Here is a 13,627-nt window from a genome sequence, read left to right as displayed (position 1 = left end):
GTTGACTAGATTAGAAATACCTATAGAACTGGCAAAGCATTACTTCTTGGTGTGTTTGTGGTTATATTTAGAGGAAACTGGCATGTGAGTTTGTGAACTGAGCAAGGAAGATCTGCCTTCAAAGTGGATAGGCACCATCATATCAGCTGAGGGTCTGAACAGAACAACAACAACAAAAAAAAAAATCAAGATTTTGCCTGTCTTTCTCCTACTCTGGGGCACTGGGAATCTAGGTTCTCAGGCCTTCAGACATGGATTGATCTACACTATTGGAGTCCCAAGATCAGTAGCTTGCTAAAGGCCTCCCATAGGTCACATGGGCCATTTTCCCTAAAAAATCCCCTCTCTTATATCTCTATATATCCTCTTGGTTTTGCATCAGTGGAGAACCCTGACTAATAGTCATATAAGTGGAATCATTCTCTATTTGTTTTTCTGAGATGTGGTTAGGTTACGTATCACAGAGTATTTAGGATTTATCCATTGTGTTAGTGAGCTTTGCATTACTACAACAAAATATCTGAGGCAATCAACTTAGTAAAAGGTAAGGTTTACTTGGCTTACAGTTTGGAGGTTCAATGTCAAGATTGTGGACACATTTCTGCCTAGGTCTCTGGCAAGGGTAACTTAAGGCAGGTACTTTACAGTGAATGTTCACCTTTGGAGCCATGAAGCAGAGAAAGAGAAGACCGTGGGGTCTCCAAAGTTTTTTTGAGGGCACATCACCAATGACCTAAGGATACCCCATAGGACCCACTTCCAAAAGGTCCACAGCATTTCCCAACAGGCTACTCTGGGACAAAGTCTTTAACATACAGATCTTTGGGGACTCTTATCCAAACCATAGCACCTGTGATGTAACATGCCACAGGATTTCCTATTTTTTGGAAGCTGAATAATATTCTATTTTGTGTACACAGATAGTACATTTTTAAAATCTGTTGATGTACATTTGTTTTGCTCTAACCCATCTATCATGAACTGGGTCTGCAAATATCTCTTTGATATCCTTCTTTTGATTCTTTTGGACTTATACCTAGAAGTGAGATCACTGAGTCATATGATAATACTCTTTTTCAAGGAATTTTTACACTTTTTTTTTTTTTTATAGCAACTGGAACATTTTACATTCCTATCTACAGTGGTAAAACTCCCAATTTCTCCCCACACTTGCCAATGCTAGTTTTTTTTTTTCTTTCTTTTTCTAATGGTGCTTACACTAATGGGAGTTAGGTGATATCTCTTTGTGGTTTTATTAGTATTTCTCTAATGAGGAGAAATATTGAGCTCTTTTCATGTGTTTAATGACCATTTGTATATGTTCTTTGCAGAATCATCTTTTCAAATTCTTTGCTTATTTTTCAAGGGTTTGTGTGGTTGAATTGTAAAAATTCTTTTTTTTTTTCAAGATTTTTTTCCCCCATTTTTAATTGGTGAACTAGAATCATACATAATAGAGGGATTCATTGCTACCTGTTCATACATGCACATGATATGACAATATAATGTTTTCAATATTGTTCCCCAATATTCTGCTTTCCCTCCCCTCCTCACTTTCCTGGATCCTTTTCCTATACTTAACTGGTCTCCTTTTGATTTTCATGAGATCCTCCCAACTTAAGTTCCATTCACTTTCCTACAAATGATGTGATTTCATTCTTTTTAATGACTGATAAAACTCCATTGTGTATATATGCCATTTTCTTTATCCACTCAACCACTGATGAACACCTAGGCTGGTTCCATAATTTGGTTACTGTGAATTGTGCTTATATAAATATGGGTATGCATCTATCATTAGAGTATGCTGACTTTAATTCTTTAGGTTAACTATCAAGGTGTGGTATGGCTGGGTCATATGGTGGTTCCATTAATTCTTCATATATTCTGAATATTATTTCTCTAATTTATCCTTCAGCCAAATGGAGGGGCCAGATTCTGCTGATGAGGGCTAAGGAGTGATGGGTACCACATAATTAGTGAGTCTGAATTGCATCTGAAGAAGTAAATCCACCTTGAAGCCAAGTTCAGATGGATGATTAGACAGCATGCTGCTTCACGTACATGCAAGAACACACATACCTACATACAATCCTCTCTCCACAATAGCAAGTCTCAGTTAAATTTAAATAAAAATACCTGATTTTGTGTGGGAAAAAAAAAAAACCCTCAACCATTCATTTATCTGCTGAGAAAAACTAAGGCAATTTTAAGAATGAAAAGTTAGCTTAACTTGAAGAATTAAATGACTATAAGGATTTTCTATATCATGAAAAAGTAACATCTGAAGGAAAGGAGCAAAAGTGCCCAAATGTAGTACTGGAGCTCATTTCTGTTTGCCTGGCTATGAGCTGGCAGAGACCTAGAGTCCCTCCTAATAAGGGGGAGGTGTTGTACCCTCATTCAGACAAGAGGGGATGTATACTTGTCACATACCCAGTGCCTCCAAAAGCAAAGGCAGCTAGCTTTTCCCAAGAAATCCTGATCCCCTGGAACCTCAGTAATCTGTTACCACTCTGATGATTTTATCCTCACACTGGCTCCTTAAGAAACAAAAATGGGAAGTAGGTAGTGTCCCTTTGTTTGACCCTGGCAGGACCCATTGTGAAAAGATGAGAAGATCAAGACATTCATGCCTTTAGTTGTGCTCTGGTCTTTAAAAAACTTATTCCTTAATCTAAAAACCAAAAGGTAAAGAAAAAGAAAGTATGTTGCTTTGGGGGCCTTTTTTGCTCCTAGCACCAGTTTTTCCTCTCTTTGTTCTTAGCAGTGTGAGTGACTGTTTATCTGGCCCCTCCCTCACTGCTGTTCCTTCCTTCTCATGAAAAGAACCCATGGGCAGCCCTTTCATTTTCCAGTTGCAGCAGTGGCAGGGCTGAATAGGCCAATGACCCTGGTAATTCATTTGTGTCCCTGGTCAACATGGCAATGCCCATCATGAGAAGGCAGTCCCAGTGCATCTCACATCCTCAGTTCATCTCCTGTCTACTGATGCCTAATGCAACACAAGCCTAGTAGTCGCACTTAGAGACATGCTGCCCTTAATCAGGTTGAAATACCATGTTTCATCAGATCTTCTGTCCCCACAGCAGGCCTTCATTTAAGAAAATGAACGGACTCTTATAAATCCCTTCCCATCCCTGCTCCAGCCTCATAGGTTCCTCTCCCTGAGCAGAGCTGCCTCAGAGCTGCAGAGACAGAAGCTGAGAAGGGAAGGAAGCCTTCTTACCTACTCTTCCTGCTCAGTGTGGGTGGACTGGCTTCTCTCACTTCTCTGTTTCTTGCTGGATGGCTGAGCTTTTATTTCGTCCTCCAATGTCATGACCCATTCTGGATTTTTATCATGAAATAATGAACAGCAAAGCAACTTCTGTATTTAGAGCCATGTAAAACAGAAAGTACTTAGTCCAGGGCAGTGAATCAACAACCAGAAAAGGGATTTCCAGCACTGTGCTGATGGGAGTGATTGACAGAATCTTCAAATATTTGTCTCAATATCAGTGTCAACCACAACCTTCAAATATTTATCCTAAGAGATCTCAGAACCAATTGCTTTTTAACATATTGTCCATTAGTTATAGAATGTATTGGAATGTTTCTCAAGATTAGGGTACATTTAAGCATTCTAGAGTGAGGAAGCATCATATTATTTTTAAGCCTAATTTCCTAAAATAATAAACCCACTCATGGTGGGACCAGTTATTATTTTAGAGTTGCAGTATGCAAGGAAAACTGTATGTCTTACATACTTTTGAACATCCATCACCTGGTACTTAGACTCAGCACACAGGAGAGGGCTCCCTGCGCTCTACAGGTGTTCCAGACCCAATGCTGATGCTGTATTTGGAGAATACATCCTAAATCTCATAAGAAGTATTTCTGTTGATTTTGTAGTAACTTAAGCAGAGACTTCATCAGTTATCTCAAATCACAGCACAATAAATAATAAATCCAAGCATTATTGATTCCAAACCTACTTGATCCACCTTACTCTGCTGCATGTTTGCTGAGTAAATAATTGTAAACATCATGGCTTTTATGTATAAATTGTTTTTTTAGAGTTATATATGTTTTGTGTCTGTTTCAGTACTGCCCACAATTATGCAAAATAAGATAATGTTCTTGCTTCTTATGAAAATAAGAAAACTAAGGGGATTTATCTATTAAGGCTTCCCAAGTTCATTAGCAAGTCACAGAAGTGAGACACAAACTTTAAACTCTGGTTTAAACTTCAACTCTATGTTGTTTCTTCCATCCCTCTTTGCTTCTGCAAGGTAAAAAGAAAAAGGGAGAAGAAAGGGAGAAACTTACAAAGTTCTCTGCTGATTCAACCATATTCTCATATGGCTGCATGCCTGGACACCAGTCTATAGTTGACAATAGAGATTAAATTTTCTTATTCTTTCCCTTCTTTGACATTCTCTTTTAAAATATTTCTAAGAAACTTAATGAATGATTTTGGCAGATTGCAGAATGTAGCAAAATGGCAGTGTACCTGACAGTAGATTAATTGGAGTTATCTAAAGATACCAGAAGAAATTAAAGACCAAAGCATAATAGAGTCTCAATGACATGAACAGTAATAGCATATGATATGACATTCTTGTATTCATGAACAATAATAGCATATGATGTGACATTCTTGTATTCACAGACATACTTGTATTCACAGAAAGAGAAGAGATAAAATGGAACAGAAAAATATATTTGAGAAAACCAGGGTTCAGAGCTTTTCAAGTTAAGTGAACATCTCAAACTAACAGATACTAGAAGCTCAATACATTAGATAAATACCAAGAAAGTCACACCTGAACATATCAGAGTTTTGACTATATGCATTCCAATGATAAATAAACAGTTCACAATGCAATACAGCACATATTAGAAGCAAAGATAGGGATTATGGCTGATTTCTCAGAAACAATGTAGGCTAAAAGAAAATGGAATGACATTTTTAAAGTGCTTAAAGAAAAATTCTGTAAAACTTAATTCTGTATTAAATATATCCTTTAAAACTAGTGATGACATAATGATATTTTGAGATAAAACCTGAAAGTTTTCTTTACTTATAATTTAAGAAGGCTAAAGAAAGTTCATTGGACTATAGTACCAGATGATAACTTAAATCTAGGAAGTAATGAAGAGTACCATAAATAGGAACTATATGAATATTGCACACACAAAACAACATACACACACAATCATATTATAAAACTATATGCTATTGCATATTTCCTTGTATTCATAGAAAGAGAATACATACACACAATCATATTATAAAACTATATGCTATTGCATATTTCCTATATTTTTACGCCATTTCTTCCATTCCTCTCAGAGAGGAAGAAGAGTTTAAGTTTAAGCTAATATTTCCAATATTAGTTGTAGTAGACCCTGGAAAATCAAGGCTATATATTACAATTACTGTAATACTGATAAAGTATAATTCAGTTAAAATCCAGTGATTAAAATCAACTGTAATTCTAAAACAATTCTAAGTCTTCCAAAAGAATGAACAAAGGAGGAAAAATAGGGAGCAAAGAGAAAGAAAACAAATAATAAAATAGTAAACATAAATTGGACCATGAAATAATTCCATTCTATATTGATGGGCTAGATTCTGGAATTAAAAGCAGACATTGTCAGAACGAATATGAAAACAATGCCAAACTATAAACTCTTCACAAGAGATGCATTTTATTTATTTATTTTTTAATTTTTTATTTTAATTTGTTATACATGACAACAGAATGCATTACAATTCATATTTAATATTGAGAGCACAATTTTTCTATTTTTTTAGTGGTTGTTCAAAACATTACAAAGCTCATGACATATCATCTTTCATACATTTGATTCAAGTGGGTTATGAGCACAATTTTTCATCCCTCTGCTTGCATATAAAGCATATTCACACCAATCACGTATTTTTCATACATGTACATGGGGTAGTGATGTTCATTTCATTCCAGCTCAGCCTCTTTTATTGAAATAGAAAAATGAACTTGTTTGTCTATCTGCACAGTTATTAACACAAGTTTTTTTTAATAGAAACCCCACATCTAAAGAAAATTTTTGCCCATATAATAACTTTTACTTTTCTCTAAATAATATTAACTTTCAATTTCCATATATTTTAACTTTGAAAAAAATTTTTATGACATCTTCTAAGTTTGAGGAAGCAGCTGGTGGCAGTTGCTCTATTAACAATGGGAAAGAGAACTGTGGCCAAGAACATAAGGGTGACTTACTTGCATGAAAACATCCCATAAAGCTGAAAATAAATATGTCATTTCAGCACAGAATTTTAAATTTACAATCTTCAATAAAAATATTTTCTAAACCATTAGGGACAGGTTTTCATTGTAGTCAGACTATTACTTGCAATCTCCACTTCTTCTCACATAGGTGTCCTCTACATAGAATTGATGGAATGGTGGCTTCCAATGTAATGTCTCCATGTCCAAATTCTTAAAATTCAGTGACAAAATATGGCAAAACATTCTTCTGTTTTTTTCTCATAAGGCAGATCAGATAACATTAAAGCTTCTTTGCTCCCTGTTCTTTGGACTCTAAGGTAAGTTGGCATAGAGTCTTTTGTTTACTTTACTTATGAAGGGGAAAGATCTGTTTTGGTTCATGATGACAGAGAAGTTCCTGGTCAGTTTTCTCCATTGCTTTGGTACCTTGGCAAGCAGTCACCACCTCAGGAAGTTCAGGATGCTGTCCTTGTGCTACAGGTTTCCCAAGAGGGGCAGGCCTGGGGGCAAGCTTCTCCAGGAACCCTGAATTTGGCTCAGGTCCTGGGTCACTCATTGCATATGAAGAATCAGGAGCTCTGTGAGTGTCTCTCAATCTCTGAAGCATAGCGCGAGTCCTCCCAATAGCAGGAGAGATGTAGCCCTGGCTGCTGGAGGGTTCTGGAGCCTGCACTAGAGCCAGGCTGTGAGGTGGCTCAAGAGATGCATTTTAAATATAAATCCTTTGGGCCTGTCACAATGGTGTACAACTTTAATTCCAGTAATTCAGGAAGCTAAGGCAGGAGAATGGCTAGTGTGAGGCCAGCCTCAGCAATTTAGTAAGATCCTGTCTCAAAATAAAAAATAAAAAGGGCTGGGATGTAGCTCAGTGGTAGAGTGTCCCTGGACTTAATCCCCAGTACTACAATAAATAAATAACAAATGCATAAATATATACCATTTGAAAGAAAAAGTATGGAAAACAGCAATAGGCAAACAAAAATCATAAGAGATCTGGAGTGGCTATATTAACATCAGGCAAAATAGACTGCAGGAAAAGGAAGGTTTGACACTTTATAGTGATTACAAACTGAATGCATTGAGAAGTATTACCATACATGTAGGTGTTTATTCCAAAAGCCTGATCATCTGTTCAACAAAACAGACGTGATTAAGGGAAGATGAAATATATTCTGAAAAACGGGCAACAATCCAATAATGTTTTCAGCTTCTGTTAACAAAAGTTATCCTATCTCTGTTTTTTTGGGGTGAGTGTGGGATACCAGGGATTGAACTCAGAAACACTCAACCACTGAACCACATCCCCAGCCCTATTTTGTATTTTATTTAGAGACAGGGTCTCACTGAGTTTCTTAGTGCCTGGCTTTCGCTGAGGCTGGCTTTGAATTTCAGATCCTCCCGCCTCAGCCTCCTGAGCCACTGGGATTACAGGCGGACGCCAATGCACCCAGTTATACCCTCTCTCTCTCTCTCTCTCTCTCTCTCTCTCTCTCTCTCTCTCTCTCTCTCTTTAATATTTATTTTTTAGTTGTAGCTGGACATGATATCTTTATTTATTTATTTTTATGTGGTGCTGAGGATTGAACCCAGGGCCTCGCATGTGCTAGGCAATTACTCCATCACTGAGCGTCAACCCCAGCCCCCTCCCATCTCTTGTTAAGATGAGCCTTTACAGTATGGAGATTCCTCAGTAAACCTGGAATGGAACCACCATTTGATGCAGTTATTCCACTCCTCAGTATATACCTAAATGACTTAAAATCAGCATACTATAGTGATGCAGCCACAACAATATTTTTAGCAGCTCAATTCACAATTATTAAGCTATGAAACCAACCTAGGTGTACTTTAACAGATAAATAGATAAAGAAAATGCAGTACATATACACAATGTAATATTACTCAGTCATAAAGAAGAATGAAATTATGGCATTTGCCAGTAAATGGATGGAACTGGAGACTATCATGCTAAGAGAAATAAGCCAATCCCCAAAAACCAAAGGTCAAATGTTCTCTCTGATTTGAGGATGCTAACACACAATGGGGGGAGAGGAGAGAATAGAAATTCATTGGTTTAGACAAAGAGGAATGAAGGGAAGGTAGGGGGGACAGGAAAGACAGTAGAATGAATTGGACATAATTTTCCTATGTTCATATATGATTACACCACCATGTAACTCCACGTCATATACAACCACAAGAATGGGAAGTTATACTCCATGTATTTATAATATGTAAAAATATACTTTACTGTTATTTATATCTAAAAAGAAATAAAACATAAAAATAAGATGTTCCTTTAAAGTAAAAACAGTAAGTAAAAAGAATTTTCTAAACCTCTAAATGTAAATAAAACTCTTCAAGGCCTAAATAAAACCATTGTCTGTTTTATTATCCAAAGATGTCTCCAAGGGTCTAGATTCCATCCTTTTGGTAATGTAAAGAGCCAGAAGGATAGAGCTCCAGTCTCCATGTCACTTTGGAACTTAGCCCAGGTTCTTATGCTAGCTGTAGTCATTTCTTCTTATGGAGATAAGAGGATTATTAAACTTATTAATCAAAGAAGTGGCTACCTCAATTTGCAGGTTATTATAGCAGGAACTATATGAAGAAAGCTGTAGCAAAGTCCAGGCTGTAACAGTAACTTGAGCTGCTAAGTTTTTTTATGGAAAACAGGATGCCACTGATAGATGCTTATGTTTGTTAAAAATACTGCAGAACAGAAGCATCTTATGCACTTGAATGTATAAATTGTGTGAAATGCATTTGATTTAGTTTATTGATTTCATATCCTGATACTTTGCTGAATTCATTTATTAATTCTAGAAGTTTTCTGGTGGAATTTTTTGGATCTTCTAAATATAGAATCATCTCATTGGCAAACAGTGATAATTTGGGTTTTTCTTTTTCCTATTCATATCCCTTTAATTTCTTTCATCTGTCTGATTGCTCTGGCTAGTTTTTCAAGGACTATGTTGAATAGAAGTGGCAAAGATAGCATCCCTGTATTGTTATAGTTTTTTAGAGGGAATGTTTTCAATTTTTCTCCATTTAGAATGATGTTGGTCTTGATTTAGCATATATAGCTTTTATGGTGATGGGGTATGTTCCTACTATCCCTAGTGAAGGGGTGGTATACATTTTAAAATGCTTTTTCTGCATCTATTGAGATGATCATATGATTCTTGTTTGTTTTTAAGTCTATTGATGTAATTGTGATAGTCAAGCCAAAGCAACTCCATTTTGTTTAGTAACTCCATTTTGTAAAACAACCATGCCAAGTGAAGGGTCGTGACTTGGGCAAGATGTTCTTTTCCTTTTGTTATATAAACCTTTATGAACATGGAACTACCTGATGGGGCATTATTTCTGTAACTAGGGTAACCAGGCTCTGTTTCTATTACTGGGGTGACTGGGCTAATTGTGATTGGTTAAGCGTCCCTCCGCCTGACTGCATTCTCCTGTTTCTGTAACTTGGCTTGCTTGCATTGGCTGGACCCCCAAATGTCCCTTTTGCAGTTTTCAGGCTTATAAGGAGCATCCTTGCAATTGTTTGGGGCTAATCTGGGGAACAGCTTTATGTTCTGGTTAGTCACCACTGGTGTGCTTCAATAAAGGCTTGATTCAATTATACGTGAATGGTCTGGAAGTCAATTTATGAAACCCAGGGATGATGCTTTAACTATAACATGATGAATTGCATTTATTGATTTCCACATGTTGAACCAAACTTGCATCCATACTTGAACATGATGCACTGTTTTTTAAGTATGTTTTTGCTTATGAGTTGCCCAAATTTTACTGAGAAATTTTAGTGAGAATTTTTTTGTCTATGTTCATGAGGGATATTGGTCTGAAGTTTTCTTTCTTTTATGTGTCTTTGTCTTACCATTGACTTTTTAAAAAATATTTATTTTTTAGTTGTAGATGGACACAATATCTTTATTTTATTTTATTTATTTTTATGTGATGCTGAGGATTGAACCCAGGTCTTTGCACGTGCTAGGCAAGTACTCTACCGCTGAGCCACAACCCCATCTCCTCACCATTGATTTTTATATGTTAATTTTCTATCCTGTAAGTATACCTAATTTATTTACTAGTTTTGAAAAATTTTCAGTGGAATCAGTATATTTTCCTATATGAGATCATGTCATCCTTAAACAGGGATAATTTAACTTCCATCTTTATAGCTTGTATGCCTTTTCTTGCCTCATTTTCTGGCTAGAATTTCTAGTGAGCTGTTGAACAGAAGTAAATGTAGGGTGAAAAGTTTATCTCAGTGGTACAATGCCAGCCTGTGGGTTTGATTCCTTGAGCATGGGCATGCATGCACACACATGCAGAGCAAGCATGGGCACCTATGTCTTGTTCCTCTCTTAGAGAAAAGGGAGCTTTCCACCACTGAGTACGATGTTAAGTATAAGTCTGTTACAGGAAGTCATTGTTGTGCTAGGTTGTATTCCTTCCATACCTAACTTGGTAAGAATTTGATCATAGGGCTGGGATGTAGCTCAGTGGCAGAGGGCTTGTCTATCTTGCTTAAGGCCCTGGGTTCAATCCTCAGTACTACAAAAAAAAAAAAAAAAAAAAAAAAAAAGCTTTATCATAAAAGAATGTGCATTTTGTCAAATGCTTCTTCTGCATCCATTGAGGTAATCATATGGTTAATGTAGTGTATCATTCTATCAAATTGCTTCTTCTCAACCATCCTTGCATCTTTGGGATAAAGGCCACTTGATCATTTTGAAGGACCCTTCTCATTCTCATAAGCTGTTGAAATTGACTTGTTAATAGTTTGTTGAGAATTCTGCAACAGGGATGTTGGGCTGTAGTCTTCTCTCAGGGGAACCCTTGCCTAGATTTAATATCAGGATTTTGTTGCCTTTGTGAATGAGTTATGAAGTGTCCCCTCCTCAGCTTGTGCAAGGAAATAAAGAAGCTTGGTATTTTAGTTCTTTTTTAAAAAATTATTTTTATTAGTTGTTGAAGGACTTTATTTTATTTACTTATTTATATGCAGTGCTGACAATCAAACGCAGTGCCTCGCTCATGCTAGGCAAGCGCTCTACCACTGAGCCACAACCCCAGCCATGATATTCGTTCTTATTTAAAAGCTTGGTAGGATTCAGGAGTGAAGTCAATTTGTCCTGGATTCATTCATCCCTTCCTTCCTTCCTTCCTTCTTTCTTTTTTTTTGGGGGGTGGAAAACGCTAATTATTTTCTTTTTATTATTAAGAAGCATATATATTTGGAGCCTTTCTTCTGGCTTTATGGTGGGTAATTGTTGTAAGGCAAAATATCTTTTAAAATAATATTCTTTAAGTCTATTGGAAGTATATAATGTTGTGGGGAAAAGCATTGTTAAAATAATTTCCTAAATCTATGGAATGAGACTTATAACTGAAACAACTCCAGAAAAGATTAGCCAACAGACTTGTTTAGAAATTGTGATGTTTAAAAAAATTTATTTTATTTATTCATTCATTTATCTTGGTGCCTGTCCTTAGCTTTGGAATTTGGCAGAAATTCACAGGTGGGAAGAGTCTTGTTTACTATCATGCTATTCAAAGCTTAGCGAGGAACCAAAAAACCATGAATGTCACAGTCCTTCTGGAGAGCCTAGACTTGAAGTACTTTCAGTTCAGAATTCTGAGTGAAATTAAATCAGAGGCACATGGATTCATGGGTGTGTCAAAACCATATCAGAAAAACTAGACAAGAGTCTGTAATAAATTGGGCCTTTGCTAAGAGTGGAGTCTGCTGATAACTTGATCTTGAACTTTCCAGCCTCCAAGGCCATGAGAAATACATATCTGTTTTTAGCCAGTTCTAATGGGTGACTAATAATTAGCACTCCAAATGGACTGCACACCTCCACTCCAGCTTTTAAGTCAAAAGATATATTTATACTTAATGATGGTGCCAGGCAGATGGTGGTTGTTTACTTGTTATGTTTATACATTATCTGTGTTTATATATATGTAAACAGGCAGATGGTGTTTTTTTACTTGCACAATCAAGGTATAGGGTCGCTCTATGTTGGCACTTAGGCTCAAAATGGAGCAACTCATGGCAAACCACTGCTTCACAAAATGGAGTGATGCAGAGCTGGGCACAGCCTGAAAACCATGTTCTGTTTGTCATGGAGGAACTCATAGAAAGACATAGGCTGCTCTCCACAGGATTAAAGCTGAGAGCTATCTAAAAGCCACTATCAATCAAAGACCAAGAAAACTAGGCCAAAAGTAGGAGAAAGATTAAATCTGAGAGGAAATTTTAATGTACAACAAAAGAAACATACAATAGAATTAAAGCATCCAAAAGGTTGGTGTCTGACGAAGATTAATGGAATTGGCAAAACACAAAGAAATGACAAATTGCCATCTTCATTAGCAAAGGATATAAAATGACTCAAGAAAATCTTCTCCTACACTAACAATTAGGATGAAGCAGACAATCAAAGCATTTTACTTTTGTTAATCTACTAGAGAACTGAATACATAAGACAAGTGAACTTCCAAAAAGAAGAATATCCCTTGAAGAGACAAGACTTAAACATACATTTTAACTTTTGTCTGAGTTTGGAATTCAAAAGTAATAAACTTAAGACTTCTCATAGCAAAATTCAACAGAGTCTTTTTTTTTTTTTAGTAATATTTTCTGGGTAAGTTTTATGTATCAGGTGTAGCAATTCAATTGGTCATTTCTCCGCTAAGAAGTATTCCATAGGCACTGACTACATCCAATACTCAGACACACAGTAGGGCTTCCGTGGGTACTTCTGAGTTATTGATATTAAAGTGGTCAGATAGGAAAGTCTGTTCAGTTGATTGGTTGTTCTCACCCTCATGGTGTGAGCAGAAACCAAGCACTTGATAAAGCAGCGGGGTCAAAAAGAAAAGATGGTGTTTCATTGTGAGAAATGAGAAGGTAAAGTCCTTGAAAACAGACTGTTGCAACTGGGGCGATCCTTTTATCTATGTGGCAATCTTCCTTAAATTATTGCAGAGGATGCAGTAACCTGTGGCTGTTGCAATGTGCCTTTCCTGTTCATATCCAAGGAGAGTGTGAATTCCCAATTCTGGAATGATCACTTTAAGACTTGAGAGTTTAGCACAGAAAACATTCCTCTCTGTATCAGCAAAAGAGGGTTTGTTAATGGACAAGGACAGGGTAGTCCTGAGGAATAATGAAGTCAGTGGGGGGTTTAAAGTGTGTGATAGGTCAGGAGAGATGAACAGGACTAGGCTCACTTTCTGTGAAAAGGCAGGAGGCATGGCAGGTGCAGATCTGCTCATGCCAACTGTGCATCCTCCAGAACTACAAACCCTGACCCGTCTCTCCTCACTCCACAGAGGATTCC

The sequence above is a fragment of the Callospermophilus lateralis genome, chromosome 7, assembly GCF_048772815.1.
Source record: "Callospermophilus lateralis isolate mCalLat2 chromosome 7, mCalLat2.hap1, whole genome shotgun sequence".
In the NCBI taxonomy this organism is placed as follows: Eukaryota; Metazoa; Chordata; class Mammalia; order Rodentia; family Sciuridae; genus Callospermophilus; species Callospermophilus lateralis.
The sequence above is the reverse complement of the archived record's forward strand: the minus strand, read 5'-3'. Positions refer to the sequence as shown.